At 37.8% G+C, this 16,470-nt stretch overlaps 1 pseudogene; it reads left to right on the top strand.

The window, feature by feature from the left end:
* Positions 1–8,554: 8,554 nt before the first annotated feature.
* On the top strand, positions 8,555–9,503 carry LOC113891912 (annotated as a pseudogene).
* The last annotated feature ends 6,967 nt before the right edge of the window (positions 9,504–16,470 follow it).

Here is a 16,470-nt window from a genome sequence, read left to right as displayed (position 1 = left end):
GAGAACTGTCTCACCATTAACCTAGATGTTTTATCTTCTGTGCTGTATGGATGGAGAAGTCTTAAGGCTGCTGTAGAATAAAGCTGAAAGCCAGAGGCAGGAGGCTTAATGCCAAAACTTGAGAACATCAGAGAACTCCTGATTCCAGGGAACATTAATCGACAAGAGCTCACCCCCAAACCTCCATACCTACATCAAAACCAAGCTCCACCCAAGAACCAACAAATTACAGAGCAAGACAGACCATGCTAATTCTCCAGCAATGCAGGAATATAGCCCTAAGCATTAAAATACAGGCTGCCCAAAGCCATGCCAAACCCATAGACACCCCAAAATCCACTACTGGACCCTTCATTGCACTTCAGAGAGAAGAGATCCAGCTCCACCCACCAGAACACAGATGCAAGTTCCCCTAACCAGGAAACCTTGACAAGCCACTAGTCAAATCCCACCCATAGGGAGCAGGCTCCACAATAACGAGGAACCACAAACATACAGCCTACAGAAAGGGCACCCCAAACACAGCAATCTAAACAAAATGAAAGACAGAGAAATATTCAGTAGGTAAAGGAACATGATAAATGCCCACCACACCAAGCAAAAGAGGAGGATACAAGGAGTCTACCTGAAAAAGAATTCAGAATAATGATAGTACAGATGATTCAAAATCTTGAAAACAAAATGGAGTTACAGATAAATAGAGACAAGGGCTGAGAAGATGAAAGAAAGGTTTAACAAAGAACCAGAAGAAATAAAGAGTCAAACAATAATCAATAATGCATTATGAGATCAAAAGCACTCTGGAGGGAACCAACAGTAGAATAACTGAAGCAGAAGAAAGGATAAGTGAGGTGGAAGATAGAATGGTGGAAATAAATAAAGCAGAGAAGAAAAAAGAAAAACAGAATTAAAAGAAATGAGGACAATCTCAGAGACCTCTGGGATAATGTTAAATGCCCCAACATTCAAATCATAGGAGTCTCAGAAGAAGGCGGCAAAAAGAAAGGCTATGAGAAAATGCTTGAGGAAATAATAGTTGAAAACTTCCCTAAAATGGGGAAGGAAATAGCCGCCCAAGTCCAAGAAACCCAGAGAGTCCAAAACAGGATAAAACCAAGGTAAAACATCTCAGTTCAGTTCAGTTCAGTCAGTTCAGTAGCTCAGTCGTGTCCGACTCTGTGACCTCATGAATTGCAGCACGTCAGGCTTCCCTGTCCATTACCAACTCCTGGAGTTCACTCAAGCTCATGTCCATCAAGTCAAGACACATATTAATCAAACTAATGAAGATCAAACACAAAGAGCAAATATTAAAACCAGCAAGGGAAAAACAACAAATAACACAAGGGGATCCTCATAAGGATAACCAGCTGATCTTTCAATAGAAACTCTTCAGGCCAGAAGAGAATGGCAGGACATACTTAAAGTGATGAAAGAGAAAAACCTACAACCCAGATTACTATACCCAAAGGATCTCATTCAAATATGAAGGAGAAATCAAAAGCTTTATGGACAAGCTTTTTTCTTTTTTCTTACAGACAAGTGAAAGGTGAGAGAATTCAGCACCTCTAAACCAGTTCTTCAATAAATGCTAAAGGATCTTCTCTAGACAGTAAACACAGAAAAGGTTTATAAACTCAAACCCAAAACAACAAAGTAAATGGCAATGGGGTCATATTTATCAATAATTACCTTAAATGTAGACGGGTTGAATGCCCCAACCAAAAGACAAGGACTGGCTGAATGGATACAAAAAACAAGACCCCTATATATGCTGTCTACAAGAGACCCACCTCAGACCAAAGGGCACATACAGACCAAAAATGAAGGGCTGGAAAAAGATATTTCACACAAATGGAGACCAAAAGAAAGCAGGGGTAGCAATACTCATATAAGATAAAATAGGTTTTGAAATAAAGATCATGAAAAGAGACAAAGAAGGGCTCTGCATAATGATCAAAGGATCAATCCAAGAAGAAGATATAACAATTATAAATATATATGCACCCAACATAGGAGCACCTCAATATGTAAGTCAAATGCTAACAAGTATGAAAGGGGAAATTACCAGTAACACTATAATAGTGGGAGACTTTAATATCCCACTCACACCTATGGATAAATCAACCAAACAGAAAATTAGCAAGGAAACACAAATTTTAAATTATACAATGGGCCAGTCAGACCTAATTGATATCTGTAGGACATTTCACCCCAAAACAATGAATTTCACCTTTTTCTCAAGTGCACAAAGAACATTCTCCAGGATAGATCACATCCTGAGCCATAAATCTAGCCTTGGTAAATTCAAAAAAGTTGAAATAATTTCAAGTATCTTTTCTGATCACAATGCAGTAAGATTAGATGTCAACTACAGGATAAAAACTATTAAAAATACAAACATATGGAGGCTAAACAACATGCTTCTGAATAACCAACAAATCATGAAAAAAATTAAAAAGGAAATAAAAATATGCATAGAAACAAATGAAAATGAAAACACGACAATTCAAAACCTATGGGATTCAGTAAAAGCAGTGCTAAGGGAAAGGTCAAAGCAGTACAAGCTTACCTCAAGAAACAAGAGAAACATCAAATAAATAACCTAAGTTTACACCTAAAGCAACTAGAAAAAGAAATGAAGAACCCCAAAGTTAGTAGAAGAAAAGAAGTCATAAAATTCAGAGCAGATATAAATGAAAAAGGCGGAAAGGAGACTGTAGCAAAAATCAACAAACTAAAAGTTGGTTCTTTGAGAAGATAAATAAAATAGACACACCATTAGCCAGACTCATCAAGGAAAAAAGGGAGAAGAGTCAAATCAACCGAATTAGAAATGAAAATGGAGAAATCACAACAGACAACACAGAAATACAAAGGATCATAAGGGACTACTCTCAGCAACTGTATGGCAATAAAATGGACAACTTGGAAGAAATGGACAAATTCTTAGAAAAGAATAACCTTCAAAACTGAACCAGAAGAAACAGAAAATCTTAACAGACCCTTCACAAGCATGGAAATCAAAACTGAAATTAAAAAATCTTCCAACAAACAAAAGCCCAGGACCAGATGGATTCACAGCTGAATTCTACCAAAAATTTAGAGAAAAGTAACATCTATCCTACTCAAACTCTTCCAGAAAATTTCAGAGGAAGGTAAACTCCCAAACTCATGCTATGAGGCCACCATCACCCTAATACCAAAACCAGACAAAGGTGCCACAAAAAAAGAAAACTACAGGCTAATATCACTGATGAACATAGATGCAAAAAATCCTCAACAAATTCTAGCAAACAGAATCCAACAACATATTAAAAAGATCATACATCATGACCAAGTGGGCTTTATCCCAGGGATGCAAGGATTCTTCAATATTTGCAAATTAATCAAGGTGATACACCACATTAACAAATTGAAAGATAAAATCCATATGATTATCTTAGTAGTTTCAGAGAATGCCCTTGACAAAATTCAACACCCATTTATGATAAAAACTCTCCAGAAAGCAGGCATAGAAGGAACATACCTCAACATAATAAAAGCCATATATGACAAACCCACAGCAAATATCCTCAATGGCAAAAAATTGAAAGCTTTTCCCCTAAAGTCAGGAACAAGACAAGGGTTCCCACTCTCACCACTACTATTCAACATAGTTTTGGAAGTTTTGGCCACAGCAATCAGAGCAGAAAAAGAAATGAAAGGAATCCAGATTGGAAAAGAAGAAGTAAAACTCTCACTGTTTGCAGATGACATGATCCTCTACATAGAAAACCCTAAAGACACCACCAGAAAATTACTAGAGCTAATCAAAGAATAATGTAAAGTTTCAGGATATAAAATTAATACACAAATCCCTTGCATTGCTATACACTAAAAATGAGAAAGCAGAAAGAGAAATTAAGGAAACAATCCCATCCATTATTGCGATGAGAAGAATAAAATACTTAGGAATAAATTTACCTAAAGAAACAAAAGACCTATATATAGAAAACTATAAAACACTGATGAAAGAAATTAAAGATGACACAAATAGATGGAGGAATATACCATGTTCATGGATCAGAAGAACCAATATAGTGAAAATGAGTATATTACACAAAGCAATCTATAGGTTGAATGCAATCCCTATCAAGCTACCAACAATATTTTTCACAGAACTAGAACAAATAATTTCACAGTTTGTATGGAAACACAAAAAGCCTCAATAGCCAAAGCAATCTTGAGAAAGAAGAATGGAACTGGATGAATCAACCTGACTGACTTCAGACTATACTACAAAGTTACAGTCACCAAGACAGAATGGCACTAGCACAAAGACAGAAATACAGATCAATGGGACAAAATAGAAAGCCCAGAGATGAATCCATGCACCTATGATCACCTTATCTTTGACAAAGGAGGCAAAAATACACAATGGAGAAAAGACAATCTCTTTAACAAGTGGTGCTAGGAAAACTGGTTAACCACCTGTAAAAAAGGGACACTAGAACACTCTTTAACACTGTACACAAAAATAAACTCAAAATGGATTAAAGATCTAAATGTAAGACCAGAAACTATGAAACTCCTAGAGGGAAACATAGGCAGAACACTCTGACATAAATCACAGCAAGATCCTCTATGACCCACCTCCCAGAGTAATGGAAATAAAGCAAAAATAAACAAATGGGACCTAATTAAACTTAAAAGCTTTTGCACAATGAAGGAAAGTATAATTAAGGTGAAAAGACAGCCTTCAGAATGGGAGAAAATAATAGCAAACAAAACAACTGACAAGGAATTAATCTCAAAAGTATACAAGCAGCTCATTCAGCTCAATACCAGAAAAATAAATGACTCAATTGAAAAACGAGCCAAAGAACTAAACAGACATTTCTCAAAGAAGACATACAGATGGTTAACAAACACATGAAAAGATGTTCAACATCACTCATTATCAGAGAAATGCAAATCAAAACCACAATGAGTACCATCTCATGCCAGAGGATGGCTGCCATCAAAATGTCTACAAACAATAAATGCTGGAGAGGGTGTGGAGAAAAGGGAACCCTCTTACACTGTTGGTGGGAATGCAAACTAGTACAGCCACTATGGAGAACAGTGTGGAGATTCCTTAAAAAACTGGAAATAGAACTGCCTTATGATCCAGCAATCCCACTGCTGGGCATACACACTGAGGAAACCAGAATTGAAAGAGACACATGTATCCCAGTGTTCATTGCTGCACTGTTTACAATAGCTAGGACATGGAAGCAACCTAGATGTCCATCAGCAGGCGAATGGATAAGAAAGTTGTGATACATATACACAGTGGAATATTACTCAGCTATTAGAAAGAGTGCATTTGAATCAGTTCTAACGAGTTAGATGAAACTGGATCCTATTAAACAGAGTGAAGTAATTCAGAAATAAAAACACCAATGCAGTATATTAAGGCATATATATGGAATTTAGAAAGATGGTAATGATGACCCTATATGCAAGATAGCAAAAGAGACACAGATATAAAGAACAAACTGTTGGACTCTGTGGGAGAAGGCAAGAGTGGGATGATTTGAGAGAACATCCCTGAAACATATATATTATCATATGCGAAATGGATGACCAGTCCAAGTTCAATGCATGAAACAGGGCACTCAAAACCTGTGCACTGGGATGACCCAGAGGGATGGGATGGGGAGGGAGATGGGAGGGGGGTTTGGGATGGGGGACACATATACACCAGTGGCTGATTCCTGTCAATGTATGGTGAAACCCACCACAATATTGTAAAGTAATTAGCCTCCAAGTAAAATAAATTAATTAAAAATATATTAAGACAAATGAAAACAAAACAAAACAAAAATTATGAGAAGCAGCAAGAGAGATTTGGAAGCAGTGATTTTCTTTAAACTTATGGTGATAGGCACCTACACTTTATAAAGTAAGTAGTGTGTAATCTGCTAATCCCAAATTCCTAATTCATCCCTCACTTTGGTAACCATATGTTTGTTTTCTATGTCTGTGAGTCTATTTCTATTTTTGTATTTTAGATTACATGTATAAATGATACCACATGAATGATACCATGAGGTATTTGTCTTTCTCTGACTTATTTTACTTAGTGTGATAATCCCTAAGCCCATCCCTGTTGCTGGAAATGGATTATTTCATTCTTTTTAATGGCTGAGTAATATTCCATTTTTTTGGTGTGTGTGTGTGTGTGTGTGTGTGTGTGTGTATGTGTGTATACATAGAACATCTTCTTTATCCATTCATCTGTTGATGAGCAATTAGGTTGCTCCCATATCTTAGCTATTATAAATAGTGCTGTGCTGCTATGAACATTTGGGTGCATGTGTCTTTTGAATTAGAGTTTTTACCTTTTCCAGATATATACCCAGGGGTGGGATTGCTCTATCACATGGTAACTCTATTTTTTAGTTTTTTAGGGAAACTCTACACTGTTCTCCACAGTGGCTATAGCAATTTACATTCCCATCAATAGTGTAGGAAGGTTTGCTCTTCTCCACCCTCTCTTCGGCATTTATTATTTGTAGATGTTGAGTATCTTTTCATGTGCCTCTTGACCATCGTATGTTTTATTTAGAGAAGTGTCTATTTAGGTCTTCTGTCTATTTTTTAATTGAGTTGTTTTTATGATATTGAGCTGTATGAGCTGTTTACATATTTTGGAAATGAACCCCTTGTCAGTCACATCATTTGCAAATATTTTCTCCCATTCTATAGGTTGTCTCCTTGTTTTGTTTTGGGTTTCCTTTGTATGCAAATGCTTTTAAGTTTAGTTATGTCCCATTTGTTTGCTGTTTTTTCCATTACTCTAGGAAACACATCCAAACAAATATTTCTATGATTTATGTCAAAGAGCATTCTGCCTATGTTTTCCCCTAGAAGTTTTATAGTATCCCATCTTGCATTTAGGTATGTAATTTATTTTGAGTTTACTTTTTTACATGGCATTAGAATATGTTCTAACTTTATTCTTTTACATGCAGCTGTCCAGTTTTCCCAGAACCACATACTGAAGAGATTGTCTTTTCTCTATTGTGTTTTCCTGCCTCCTTTGTCATAGATTAATTGACTGTAAGTGGGTGGGTTTATTTCTGGATTTTCCATCCTGTTCTATACTTTTTTTCCTGTCCCATATCATTTTGATTACTGTAGTTTTATAATATAGTCTGCAGTCGAGGAGCATTTCCAACTCTATTTTTCTTTCTTGAGGTTGCTTTGGCAATTTGGGGTCTTTGGAGTGTCTATACAAATTTTAATATTTTTTGTTTTAGTTCTGTGAAAAATGCCATTGATAACTTGATAGGGATTGCATTGAATCTGAGATTGCCTTGGTAGTATGGTCATTTTAACAGTATTGATTCTTCCAGTCCAATAATATAGTATATCTTTCCTTCATTTGTGCTGTCTTCAAGTTCTTGCATCGATGTTTTACAGTCTTCAGAGTAGAGATCTTTTGCCTTCTTAGGTAGATTTTTTTCCCTATGTATTTTATTCTTTTTGATGCAATGGTAAATGGGATTGTTTCCTTAATTTCTGGCTGATAGTTTGCTGTCACATATAGAAATGCAACAAATTTCTGTATATTAATTTTGTATTCTGCAAATTTACAAATTCATTGATGAATTCTAGTAGTTTTCTTGTACTGTCTTTAGGATTTTCTATGCATAGTGTCATGCTCCAAGGATCATTTCATATGTTTTTCTTGGAGACTAGTCATTTTTGACTTCAGGGAAAAATTATTATTAGTTGAATTAACTCAATTTTTCTCAATTTCTTTCTAAGTGCTTGTTTCAGGGAAATGTTAACTTAACTTAGTCTTTATTATGAGGTACAAATTCTATGAAATCTACCCACGTATTTACTTAGTAATGACTTGATGAATTTAATGAAGGCAGAGTCTCTCATTAAACGTGACTGATTCTCTCTGAACAGAGCTGAATATACACCATTAATCAATCAGTAAATTAATTGTTTGCCCCTGCTGTTATTCAAAAAGAAAAAATCAACTCTTCATTTAAGCTAGCAATGTTTACAGGTCTACCAGAGAGCCATGTACCAAAACATTCTATCTAGGCTATGAGATGCTTCTTACTGACCACTGCTCCAGGGGAGCTGCTGGCATTTTTCCTATGTCCTCTTAGCTGCTGTTGCTTTTATTTGTCTGTGACAGACAGTAAAGGACCCTCTAGGACCCTGTTATAGACACAACCTCAATCATAGCACGGATGTCCTCTGCAATAAAAAAAAAAGGCAAGTGCAAACAAGTTTCCATCAGATTTGTATGCATTTCAACACAAGTTTTCCAGAGATTCTTCCTTCAGGGAAACATTTACAAAAGCTCCAGATCGCTGATGCTGCCCACAATAAATGTAAATTCTCCATATTTTTCCGTTTACTAAATCATGTATCTTCAGTTTGAATATTCAAGATATCCAGTTCTGGAAAAACAAGTGGCCTATTTGTGTCAGCTCATTAATTCCAGATTTATTTATTTACACATAAACTAAAAAGGCCCTGCTCTTTTCTGGCTGCAACTATGGAGGGTGCAGAAGAGAAGAAAAACAAGGTTCCTGCTATGCCAGAAATGAAACTGTTAGTCACTCACTCATGTCTGACTCTTTGTGACCCCATGGACTGTAGCCCATCAGGCTCTTCTGTCCATGGCATTCTCCAGGCAAGAATACTGGAGTGGAGGTGCCATTCCCTTCTCCAGGATATCTTCCTGACTCAGAGATCAGACCCAGGTCTCCTGCCTTGCAGGCAGATTCTTTACTGTCTGAGCCACCAGGGCCAGAAACCCTTAAGAAAAAGCAAAAGAATTTTGCAGAGCTTAAGATCAAGTACCTGAGAAAGAAGTTTGCCCAAAAGATGCTTCAACAGGCAAGGCGGAATCTTATCTATGAAACAGCTAAGCACAATCACAAGGAATACAGGCAGATATACAGAAATGAAATCCAAATGGCTAGGATGGCAGGAAAAGCTGGCAATTTCTAGGTACCTGTGGAACCCAAATGGGCATCTGTCATCAGGGTAAGAGTTATTAGTGGTGTGAGCCCAGAGGATCAAAAGTTGTTGTGGCTTATTAGCATTTGTCAGATCTTCAACAGCACCTTTGTGAAGCTCAACAAGGTTTCAAATAACATGCTGAGAATTGTGGAACCATACATTGCATGGGGATATCCAAACCTGAAGTCTGTAAATGAACTGATCTGTAAGTGTTGTTATGACCAAATCAATATGAAGTGAATTGCCATGATAGATAACATGCTGATTGCTTGATCTCTAGGCAAATATGGCATGAGGATCTGATTCATGAGATCCTTACTCTTGAAAAATGTTTCAAAGAAACAAACAACTTTCTGTGGCCCTTCAAATTGTCTTTTCTAGGAGATGGAATGAAGAAAAAGATCATGTGTTTTCTTGAAGGTGGAGATGCTGGCAACAGGGAAAAGCTGATCAACAGGCTTATTAGAGGAATGAACTAAGTTATCTACCATGATTATTTTTGTATCTGGTCAGTTAATAAACAGTGAATGCTTTCAAATTGAACTGTAAAAAAATACAAAGGCCTCCTCATTCTGTGGTCAGCGCAGTGAACAGAAGGAATTAGGGTGGGTTTCTTGGTATAGAAGCCACACACTAGTCTGCTGTGTAAAATCAGGGCAAGTTACAGCACCTCTGCGTTCCAGTTTCTTCATTTGCTAAGTCAATACAATTGTGCTAGATTATACTTGGAGAACTGATCTTTGATCCAATTAAGAAAAGATCCCTCCAAAGCAAACTGTGGCAATATTTGTTTAAGTCTTGGCAATGTTTCAAAAGAGGTTCTTTTGAAGAGAGAAGCAACAAGTATGAGGTACTTGGATGTAAGATTTAATACTTGCCTTATATTTTCAAAACAGTTTTCAGGTATACAACATCATTTATAGTTATATGATTTAAAGAGTGGAGACTTTTCTCACATTTTATAAATAATGACATTGAAACTCAGGAAATTTAAAAGATGAGCCCCAGTGTAGTAGCCAGGTACTTAAGATAGTCCTAGACCCTGGGCCAGATTATCCAGTTGCTAATTATTGTCCAATTGCTAGTTGGGTATTTCCTTATTAAGTCCTGCTGTCTTAAGCCAGATTACTTAAACCAAACTTCAGTTATCCGAATTCTGAAAGACGAGAACCATATTTTCTCTGTCAGGCATAAGAACGGTGTAAAAATGAAGCTTCCATGTATGAGGCCCTGAAATGCCCCTGGGATATACAGTGGTAAATAAATTTAACTAATGATATTGTGGAAAGGATTTGATGAGGTGATGGCAACAGAGTTCACTGGAATCAATGTGTTTATTTCTGACAATTGTACCCTTTGATTTTGGGGTAATTCCATTTCATTTAACTTTCTTACGGATAATGTGCCAGAGGTACAAAGGTTTTTACTATCACATTAGCCTTTTTCTCATGGGATTTTGGAACTTAGAAATTAAATAAACACTTCAGCTAAATAGACAGTGAAGAATTAAGTCAATTTTACAGCCTTTACTGTAAGATTTGCTGATATTTTAATGAGGCCTTGTTTATGCCTGGTACTGGGCAAACCTTTAATGCGTGTATTGCTTAGTTAATCAATCAACCCCATTTTAAAGTGAGAAAATGGAAGTACAGAGATGTATTGGGTTGGCCAAAAAGTTTCTTTGGGATTTTCCATAAGATATTACAGAAGAACATAAACAAATTTTTGGCCAACCCAATAACTTATTCCGGCTTAAAGCTGAGGTTCAAAAATGAGTCTGTTGGCCAGAGTTACAGATCTTTTTACCTACTTATTTATACCAAGACCTTCCTAGTCAGGAGTTTTTCTGGGTACTGAGAATACAGGGGGAAACAGGCGATGAGTCCATCCTTTGAGTACAACTTACTTTTGTACATGATTGTTCATTTGTCCACTATGCATTAAGTACTGGGTTCAGGCTCTTTCCCAGGTACTGGACAGACAACTAGACTTCACAGAGATGACCATTAAGAAACCTAGTGTTCCTGGGAAGAGGAGGCATGTGGACAAGCAGCAACACCGTGTCACGTGTGCTCCTCTTGGGGAAAGAAATCCTATGGGAGCATAAAGAAAGGAAGGGGCAATTCTGGCTGGGGAATACTTGTGACATATCTTAATTGGCTGATGTATGAAGATGGGACACTCCATTTCAAAAGGCCCACCTTTCAGACATTTAACTATTTCCCCCTAAGATTCACCTTTCTGTCTCTTTCTTTGTCTGTTGGTCACAGATCTGGTCACCAAGCTGAGCCAAAAGTGTTTACTCATGACCTTCTCTTCATTGAGACAATGCTTTTAGTCTTGTCAAACTGGGGGATTTAGGATGGAGAAAAACAGAATACTGATCCTAGGTGTTAAGATGCCTATTTAAGGAATCATTTCAGTGAGCCCAGACTCTTGCCTCTTCCCATACATAGAAAAGCACTAAAATCATTAACTTGAGATGTCTGATTTTTTGTGGTTGGCAGTAATCTTTTGTTTGACTACTTTTTTTTTTTTTTTTAGCAAAATCTCCTATGTATTCTGGTTCCTCCTTAACATCGTTGGAATGGTTCCTCAGAGACATCTTCCCTGGATTTAGTTCTCAGTAATGACCCCAAATAAAACATAATTTTCAATTTTTAGGTTGTACATTTTTTTTTTTTCAGTAAACAAGTTTCTTCTGATGCATCTGCTTCTGCTGCTGCTAAGTCACTTCAGTCGTGTCTGACTCTGTGCGACCCCATAGATGGCAGCCCACAAGGCTCCCCCGTCCCTGGGATTCTCCAGGCAAGAACACTGGAGTGGGTTGCCATTTCCTTCTCCAGTGCATGAAAGTGAAAAGTCAAAGTGAAGTCGCCCAGTCGTGTCTGACTCTTCACAACCCCATGGACTGCAGCCTACCAGGCTCCTCCGTCCATGGGATTTTCCAGGCAAGAGTACTGGAGTGGGGTGCCATTGCCTTCTCCGTCTGATGCATCTAGAACCTTCCTTAACAGTTATTTTTTTCCTTTGGCATCTCCCCTGTAGTATGCTCAATGTGTGGGTCTTCTTTAGACTTAAAAATGAATGTAAGAGATTGTTGAGTCCTGCCCCAAGGCCAAAGCTGTGAGGCCTTGCCACAAGGCCACAGAAGCAGAACCCAGACCCCAGGTCCCCCCAGAAGCTGACTGAGCCCCTTTGTAACTGTTGCCAAAGGCCCCCTGATCATCACAAGCAGGCTTCCTGAACCCCAAATTAGTCAAAGACGCCCCCCCCCCCCCCCCCCCCCGGTAATCACTTTTTAACACCCTAAGCAATCACCTTTATGCCAATCTTCCAGCAGGAGTTTGCTTTGTCTTGAGGCTATAAAAATTGGCTACTAACCCATAGAAACTGTTGACTCTCTCTGGTTTGTCAGGAGGTCGGCCCGTTGCACTTGCAGTGCCCACATTATTTCTGCTTTTTGTTCTTAATAAACTCACTCCCTTCTGAAATGCTTGGTGTCTGGAAATTCTTTTCCAACCTGCATTCAGACTGCCTCAACAGAAATCATATTTCACAAACCAGTGGAAGCTTTAGCAGTACCCAGTCAACTCACTCCCACATAATAAAAGTACGTTTTAAACAAATAAAGGAAGTTTCTCCTCTCAGATGTATAATCCTCAAGTTTGGCCTTTAATGAAGTGAGATTATAATGCATTTGCTCCAGTGAAAAGTAAACTCTGTTTTCATTTTTGACAGCAGGGGGGAAAATGATGTCAAATATAATCGAATGTGTAATTTTTTTTCTCCCAAAGGATACATTCTTTCAAATGTATTTATTTGCAAATTCTTGCACATTTTTAATGTCTGACAGGATTGATAAATGAGAGCCTAGGTTTATTTTGCAAATAATTGTATGGTCTACATTATGTTTTAGGAAAAAAATAAAAATTGTCTCTGTGGTATAAACACTGTTTCTCAGAAGCTAGATAAAATTTCATGTTTAGGCTTTTCTTATGATCTGTTCTTAAGGTTTACATATATTCAGAACAAGGATATTATGCAGAAAGGTTAAAAATTATTCATCTAGTTACCTAAGAAATTTATCTACACTAAGACTGGTGAGGATAAAGGCACATATTCTTTAAAATTAAACTTAACAATGTACTAAGCCACCCTGCAGTTTTGGGCTTGGTTGCTCTTCTGAAGATAGTGTGAGTCTGGCTAAGCTGAGAGAGTCTGCAGCAAGAATGTGAAGCCCAACTTTGGCAGACTAACTCCTCCATCTGGGCTACAAGGCTTTCCCATGTGTAGAACACACCTATGACAACACCCACATAATTTACAATAACCTTACAGAGACAACTAACAATATACTCGGGGCACATCTTATTGAACATTGCTGTAATGGAAAATTCACTATTTACCCAGAATCAAAAGCTTGGTTCTAGAACCAAAATTCTCATGACCATTGAACAGAGGCATATGTGAGCTTTGTCATGCTTTACCCAAAGGCAGATTTCTGTGCTGTCAAAGTGATGCTGTGGACTTCATCTCCCACTGGCTTGGGAATCATTTGGCCATTTTCCTTCCCTAGATTGAGAACTTTTTAATTCCCTCAGCGCAAATGTGAATTTCCCTCTGTTTCACCCATGTTAAACATATAATAGTATATTTTTGTGTTTTCTTTAACACTTCTAACAATAAAATAGGTGTAGAAACACCCAGATTAAAATGGGATCCATCAGAGGAAGGAGAAAGAACCCATGTTGGAAACAGCACAAGAGGGAAAGAGCTCCCCTTAGTTCTTTGTATGGATCTGTCCCAGGTGCTTATTGGAACCTTACAAATCTCGAACTTTTGGATGCCTGGATTAAGTTCTTGGCAAAAGAATATGTTTTGGGCACCCTGACAAAGACAATGGGCACATGGAGAGATGAGAAAAATGTATCTGTGTTTGCTATGCCGAACTTGAAAGTTTCATTGCCTTTGGAATAAGTGAATTCTCTTGATCACTTTGCCCAGTTCCAGTCTTCCCTGAGTAAGGTAAAGGTTTCAACACTTGGTGACTGGGCATGTCATTATCACTTATAAGGCTATCTTTTCACGATATAAATGATAAGATTATTACTGCCTGAAAACTGTGGTAAGTTGTTTTAAGATCTTTGAAGCAAAGCTACTGAGTGATTCATGGCATTATTCTTGACCAGTGTGTAATGGTAGAGGCCATGGTCTTTCAGGGTAGAAGCAGCCATGGGCTGGGGCCACTTCCCTTTCCTCCTCCTCCTGTCCTTTAACTGAGAGGGATGGGAGGAGGGGGTGCTCAGGGGTCTAATAAGACGTTCATGTTCTCCACTACAAAATGACTGTCTGGGTTCCAAGTGACTTTTATCTCCCCCCAAAAATTTGCCCTGGTAGCAAACTCATAACACCTTTTCAAGCAGACAGGCAGCCTTTAAAAGTTTTCTGGCAAGGCTGAGAGCCAGGAGATTATTTAGATTTACTGTCACCCTGCTTATTTAACTTCTATGCAGAGTACATCATGAGAAACGCTGGGCTGGAGGAAGCACAAGCTGGAATCAAGACTGCAGGGAGAAATATCAATAACCTCAGATATGCAGATGACATCACTCTTATGGCAGAAAGTTAAGAGGAACTAAAGAGCCTCTTGATGAAAGTGAAAGAGGAGAATGAAAAAGTTGGTTTAAAGCTCAACATTCAGAAAATGAAGATCATGGCATCTGGTCCCATCACTTCATGAGAAATAGATGGGGAAACAGTGGAAACAGTGTCCGACTTTATTTTTCTGGGCTCCAAAATCACTGCAGATGGTGATTGCAGCCAGGAAATTAAAAGATGCTTACTCCTTGGAAGGAAAGTTATGACCAACCTAAATAGCATATTCAAGAGCAGAGACATTACTTTGCCAACAAAGGTCCGTCTAGTCAAGGCTATGGTTTTTCCAGTAGTCATGTATGGATGTGAGAAGAAAGCTGGACTGTGAAGAAAGCTGAGCACTGAAGAATTGATGCTTTTGAACTGTGGTGTTGGAGAAGACTCTTGAGAGTCCCATGGACTGCAAGGAGATCCAACCAGTCCATTCTAAAGGAGATCAGTCCTGGGTGTTCATTGGAAGGAATGATGCTAAAGCTGAAACTCCAGTACTTTGGCCACCTCATGCAAAGAGTTGACTCATTGGAAAAGACTCTGATGCTGGGAGGGATTGGGGGCAGGAGGAGAAGGGGACAACAGAGGATGAGATAGCTGGATGGCATCACCGACTCGATGGACGTGAGTTTGAGTGAACTCCGGGAGTTGGTGATGGACAGGGAGGCCTGGTGTGCTGCAATTCATGGGGTCACAAAGAGTCGGACACAACTGAGCAACTGAAATGAACTGAACTGATCAGATTATTTAGATTTACTATTTGTCTAGGATTACATTCAGAGTAGATGTGACTACAGGATTCCTATATAACTGTTAGAAACTACCATTGCTCTGGCCAACTTTGGATACCTCATTATAAGTATAAAATATTCTTTTTCATCAAGTCATTTCTTACATATCTTCAAGTTATCATTCTCCATTCTTACAAGAAATAAGAATAGATTTTAATTTTATCCTAACCAAAATGCTTTCTGCTCCCTGAATATAGTTCTTTACAGTTGAATAGCACCAGAAACTGGCAGTTAACTTTCTTTTCCTCCACTTTGATGATTTACATGGTATAGAGAATAACTACCTCTGTGATAAAGGCATCACCATGACTAGAAATAAAACCTGCCTGATCTTTAGAGTCTTAGTTTAAAGAGACTTCTCTGGGAGTGATTAAGTGAAGTGGTCTTCTGGTATAATGATGTTTAATGGTGGAACTGATAATAAACTGAGATTCAATACAGATTCAGGAAACCTGACTTATGCTAAAAACAAATTTTAATAGGAAAATCTTGAAACTCAAATTTTAAAAACTACAACTGTTGTGGTTTGATAGAAAACAACAAAATTCTGTAAAGCAATTATCCTTCAATAAAAATTAAATTAATAAAAGTTACAGCTGAAATATAACCATTCCTTAATAGTTGGTTAATCTCAGAAATTTTATTTCGATCTCTGAATTTGTTATTCTCTCACTGTGCCCACCCTTTCTTTGAAAATAAAAATTTACACATTGCTTAAAACTCTAACCAGTCAGTATTCACAATGTATTGATGTGACAAAAGGATCGAAAAATTGCTGTGAATGTGATTCTCGTTGAAGACTGAAATTTCTTGAGGAAATGAATCAAAAATTTCCTGAGTTGGAGTTAATATAAAGCAAGATATATAAACATGGCAAATTTACAGTTAGTTGTACTAAAGATAACACTTTCAGATTGATGGAAAAGAAATAGCCTCTCTCTTGAGTTGAGGAAAGAGAAATGGACACTGATACATGACAATAAATGAGGAAACTGACAGTTTCAGA

The sequence above is a fragment of the Bos indicus x Bos taurus genome, chromosome 4 (assembly GCF_003369695.1).
Source record: "Bos indicus x Bos taurus breed Angus x Brahman F1 hybrid chromosome 4, Bos_hybrid_MaternalHap_v2.0, whole genome shotgun sequence".
Classification (NCBI taxonomy): Eukaryota; Metazoa; Chordata; class Mammalia; order Artiodactyla; family Bovidae; genus Bos; species Bos indicus x Bos taurus.
This window is presented reverse-complemented; position numbering and strand designations above follow the sequence as displayed.